General features: G+C 39.7%; 1 pseudogene; it reads right to left on the bottom strand.

The window, feature by feature from the left end:
- Positions 1–1,855: 1,855 nt before the first annotated feature.
- The window catches only part of LOC102823714, a 13,211-nt pseudogene continuing 10,129 nt past the window's right edge, over positions 1,856–4,937 (bottom strand).

The following is a 4,937-nucleotide window of genomic DNA, read 5'->3' as shown; positions in this document are numbered from 1 at the left end:
AATATGTACGTACAATTGTGTAACTCCCAGTATAATAAAAATATAGGCTGTTTGCCTCCCTCCTGTCTTTTTGTAATTAATCTCCTCCTCCCATCCCATCTGTACCCCTAGGAAACCACTCATCTATTTTTGTTATGGTTATAGTTTTGCCTTTTCTAGAATGTCTTATAAATGGAATCACACAGTATGTAGCCTTTTGTGTCTGGTTTCTTTCACTTAGCATAAAGCTTCCCCCCACCCTTTAATGGTGGAGGATCAAAGAAAAAGAGGAAGACCCTCCCCCCCCCCAGAGAGATTGGCAAAGTGGCAGCATCAATGGGCCTAAGTGTGGCAACAATTGTGAGGTTGGCCAGGACCGGGCAGTGTTTCGTTCTGTTGTACACAGGGTCGCTATGAGTCGGTACCGACTATCATTAGCACTATCTACTCCAGAACTTTTTAATCACCTCAAACAGAAAGCTCCTACCCATCAAGTAGTCATCCCACCCCTTCCTCCTCTGCAGCCTCTGACAGCTACTATCTGCTTTCTGTCTCCGAGGATTTGCCTGTTCTTGATATTTCAGGTAAGTAGAATCATGCAATCTTTTGTGTCTGGCTTCTTTCATTCATGTTTTCAAGGTTCATTCATGTATCAGTACTTCCTTGCTTTTATGGGTGAAAAAATTCCATTGTATAAATATTCCACATTTTATCATTCATCTGTTGATAGACATTTAGGTTGTTTTCATCTTTTGACTATTATGAATAGTGATGCTGTGAACGTTAGAGTTCAAGTTTTTTTTTTTTTTTTTTTTTAATGCCTGTTTTCAGTTCCCTTGGATATATAGCTAGAAGTGGAATTACTGGGTCATAGGATAATTCTATGTTTAACTTTACGAGAACTGCTGAACTCCTTCCCACAACAGCTGCTCTTTTTACAGTCCCACCAGCAATGTGTGAGGGTTCCAACTTCTCCACATCCTCACCAACACCTGTTACTTTCCATAGTCTTGTTTAAAGTCATCTCAGTGGGTGTGAAGTGCTATCTCATTGTGGTTTTGATTTGTATCCTCTTGATATACAACATCTTTTTCTATGCTTGTTAAGTATGTTTAAATCTCCTTTGGAGAAATGTCTGTTCAAGTCCTTTGTTGATTTTTCAACTGCGTTGTCTTGTTGTTGTTCAGTTGTAAGAATTCTTTATAGATCTGGATACTAGACCCTGTATAGGGTTTGCGAGGCCTTAAATGTTTACCGGAGCAGAAAGTCTCATCTTTCTTTCGAGAAGTGGCTGGTGGGCTCGAATCTCTGGCCTTGTGGTTAGCAGTCCAGTGCTTATCCTATGGAGCCACCACATGCCCATTCCTTATCTTAAGGGAAAATGTTGAAGTCATTCATCATTCAGTATGATGTTGGTGGTGGTTATGTGCTATGGAGTCAGTTCTGACTCATAGTGACCCTGCATAGGGTTTCCGAGTCTGTAAACCTTTATAGGAGCAGAAAGCCTCATCTTTCTCCCACGGAATTGCTGGTAGTTTCAAACTGCTGACCTTGAGGTTAGCAGCCCAACTCGTAACCACTACGCTACCAGAGCTCCTTCGTATGATGTCAGATACGAATTTTCCATAAATTCCCCTTTTATTACTAAGTCTCTGAGTTTTTTTATTATAAAAGAGTGCTGCGTTTTGTCAACTGCTTTTTCTGCCTAGATTGAAATGATGGAGTGTATTTTCATTCTTCTTCGTTCTTTTAGTGTAGTGTATTACATTGTTTGCTTTTTGAAAATTGAAAGTTACTTACATTCGTGGGATAAATCCTACTGGGTCATTGTGAATAAACATTTTGATATTGTTTCAGGATTTGGTTTGCCAGCATTTCACTGAGGACTGCTGTAACTGTGTTCGTGGTGAATATGTCTGTTTTCTCTTCTTCTGAAGCCTTTGTCTGCTTTTGTTTTCTGGGTAATGCTGGCCTCAGAAGACGAGTTAGGAAGTAGTTCCTTATCTTCCATTTCTTGGAAGAGTTTAAGAAGGTTTAGCGTTAGTTCTTCTATAAATTCTAGAGAGCATTTGCCAGAAGGTACTTGGGCTTGGCTTTTCTGTTGAGAGGTGGTGGGAAGAAGATTTTTCAGATATTTTATGGGAATAATATGTGGAGTAATGTCATTAAGACTCTTAGAAGCCCTGCAGTTTAAAGAGAAAGCATGCAAGATTCACTTAAAAACCCTGATAAGCTAAGCACTGGACTGCTAACTGCAAGGTTGGTGGTTCGAACCCCCCAGCTGTTCTTTAGAAACCCTATGCAGGGTCACTGTGAGTCAGAACCAACTTAATGGCACTTGACAACAACAAGAACAACAGGCTTTCTGTCTGTCTGAAAGGATCTATGTAGGGGACATGACCCTGAATCTCCCTGAGATCATAATTAAGGAGCATACAGCTTTATTACAGCTTTATTCTGGTTTTGATCTTTGCTCTCAAATGGTTTGAGAATCATTTGCCACTTGGAATAGATATTTCTGAACTGATGAGAAAATAAGAGCCAAAAGAACTGGGGAAAGGAATTGGGGAAAATACTTTAGGGATTATCCTAATCTAAAACTTGTGTAATGGGACAGCTGTTGATTTGAACGTCTCCTTTTAATAAAGACATTTTTTTTTTCCTCTCAGGGATATCTGTTAGTTCTGTTTTCTCAATGGTAAGTGATTTTTGACAAAAATATTTATAGAACTTTTCAGTGGAGGCTTCATGCTTGGAATTTTTTTTAATGTATAAATAATCTTGACTTTATATCCTTTCCTGCCAAGCTAGAAGATGAAAGGAGTTTGTTACTGTTGACTTTTGTACTGCTGTAGTCTTCGATTCTTTTCAATCTCCTGAACCAGTGGGAAATGACATCTTCCATTGCAGTCCCAATGTACTCAATAGAAGAAAATAAAGTTTAAAAGAATGAATTTTTAAATCAAAGAAGGAATGCTGTGGTCTGAAAAAAAAAAAAAAAAAGGATCATCTTTCTTTGGCTATTAGCTGAAAGTAAAAGTCTCCTTTCTCTTCTGGCAATTTCACAGGAGGTAGGCTTTGACAACCCCTGACATGAGTTTCTAAGCATGATAATAATTGTCGCTGTAAATTCTGTTCTTCCTTATTATTGCTGAAAAGTTAGAACTGTTTCATAAGAATCTAATTGAAGGCTGATGATCTGTATGCTCCATGGCACAAATGGAGACTTTGTGGGTGGGTATTGTTTCACTCTAGTTGTTTCTGATCTGAAATGAAACAAATCTTAATCTTGGTTTTTGAGTTCTACTCTGTGGTTGGTGCTGAAAGCCAAGTCCATCTGGAAGCAGATCTTTTGACAATTACTGATGTTATTACCAAGACACAATAGAAAATGAGACTGATGTTCAATACTTAATAGACCAAAGATCCCTATCAACAAGCTGTCATTGAGCATTGATTTTTTATGAGATTCTAGAGAACAGTAAGCTTTTCTTTAGGTTTTAGAAAGTCAGAGGTCATAATTGTTATACAAGCCTTCCTCTAAAATCTCAAAAGCTGCAGAACCAAAGCACGGGAATCAGAAGCAAAATTTTTTAAGTAGATAATTAGGCATGACAATGAGAAGAGCTGTTCCCACTTCTTCCTCTTGGTTTCAGCACCTATAGATCTAGCCTGTTGTTGTTAAGTGCCGTCCAATCGGTTCCGACTCATAGTGACCTTGTATAGGGTTTCCAAGGAGCAGCTGGTACATTTGAAGTGCCGACCTCATGGTTCACAGTCCAGTGCTGATCCTACAGAGCCATACCAGAAATCCATATAGATCTAGCCTATGGGGTTAAAAAAATTAAAAGGAATCCCTATAGTGTAGTAGTTACAAAGTGGGCTGTAACTGCAAAGTCAGCAGTTTGAATCTACCAGCTGCTCCATGGGAGAAAGATAAGGCGTTCTGCTTCTGTAAAGATTTACAGCCTCAGAAACCCTGCATAGGGTTGCTATGAGTTGGGAGTGACTCCACGACACAAAACCACCACCATGGGGTTAGAAAATGCTAAACATATTGGTAGGTGATTTGAAGAATATATTGCATGTTCTAGAAAAGCATCCCAATGTTGCAAGATATTGTCTCTTATTTGATGCCAAAATTGGGACAATTTTGAGACATTCTAGTCATTCTGTGGTTGTTGTTGTTGTTATGAAGTGCTGTCAAGTTGGTTCCAACCCATAGCTACCCTGTATAGGATTTCTCAGGAGTATCTGGTGAGCTTGAACCACTAGCCTTGTGGTTCAAATCGACTTTGCAGTCCAGCTCATTAACCCACAGCACCACTCCAGGACTCCAGCCCTTCTATAGTGTCAGCCATTCTATAGTACCAATGATTTCTGGTGAGTCTTCTGGGTCCCATTGTCTCAATGTTTTGCAGTGAAATGAATTCCTTTGTGAGAAGCACTGCCGTGTGAAATTTCATGGCAGTGAACAGACATTCAGTAAGTCTACAGATAGTAGTGCTGGCAGAAGCTATGCAGGCAGGGAAAGAAAATCTTTATCTAGAATGAGTGTCTATTTCAGTGAGGACCAATCACTGCTCCCTCCATGGTAAGAAATGTTTGATACAATTAACTTGCTACCTGATAGATGATGTTTCCCCCAAGACATGGTGCTGTATCAGGGTTCTATGTAGGTTTCTGTTGTTGGCAGGTGAGCATTTAGCAGTGGTGGTATCTAGATTAAGTTAGGTGAGAAGTTCATGTGCTTGAAACACGTGTAACCTCTCTCTCTGATTTGGTTACTATGTTCATGAACCCCTTGAACAAATTGCAGGTTACCTGAGGAAAGCAGTTGACTGAAACATACATAGTGGCTACTCTTTCCCACCTGTATGACATATTTAGGGCTGCTATAAGGAGCTCTGGTAGTGTAGTGGTTACGAATCGGGCTGCGAACCTTAAGGTCAGCGGTT

This window comes from Chrysochloris asiatica, unplaced genomic scaffold (genome assembly GCF_000296735.1).
Source record: "Chrysochloris asiatica unplaced genomic scaffold, ChrAsi1.0 scaffold00067, whole genome shotgun sequence".
NCBI classification, from domain to species: Eukaryota; Metazoa; Chordata; class Mammalia; order Afrosoricida; family Chrysochloridae; genus Chrysochloris; species Chrysochloris asiatica.
Note: the sequence above shows the minus strand (reverse complement) of the source record. Positions and strands in the feature narration are given on the sequence as shown.